This window comes from Theobroma umbraticum, unplaced genomic scaffold (genome assembly GCF_002168275.2).
Source record: "Theobroma umbraticum cultivar Fairchild unplaced genomic scaffold, ASM216827v3 scaffold_228.0, whole genome shotgun sequence".
Taxonomy (NCBI): domain Eukaryota; kingdom Viridiplantae; phylum Streptophyta; class Magnoliopsida; order Malvales; family Malvaceae; genus Theobroma; species Theobroma umbraticum.
The window spans coordinates 1,418,520-1,418,916 of NW_018397274.1; the positions used below are offsets into that span (position 1 = coordinate 1,418,520).

Below are 397 nucleotides of genomic sequence, written 5' to 3' on the forward strand. Positions count from 1 at the left end.
AACAACACTCTTGACCCAAATTAACAAGAAGTTAAGCAATAATCTCATTGGTTATGATGTTGTTATTTGGGTGGTGGTTTCTAAAGATCACACTATCGAAAAGGTTCAAAAAAAAAAAGTGGTGAGAAGGTTGGCCTTTCAAATTACACTGATTACAATCAGTCGAGCCATGGCTTGCAAGAAGATGCCCAAAGATTGGAAGTATGCGATTGAGGTCTTAAAAGAGTTTTCGCATAAATTAGCAAGAATAGATGAATAGGTGTATTCTCTTTTAAAATTTAGTTATGATTGCTTGCTTACTAACACGATGAGGTCTTGCCTTTTGTACTGTAGTTTGTTTTCTAAATATTCTAAAATTTTCATTTTGAGCTAATAGCGAGGGATTTTTGGATGAATT

The 397-nt window shown here is 33.8% G+C and overlaps 1 protein-coding gene across 1 annotated transcript in view; it reads left to right on the forward strand.

Moving 5' to 3' along the window:
- LOC110427114 (putative disease resistance protein At1g12290) overlaps positions 1 to 397 on the forward strand; it is a 45,386-nt gene that overhangs the window by 9,944 nt on the left and 35,045 nt on the right. The window lies entirely within an intron of this gene.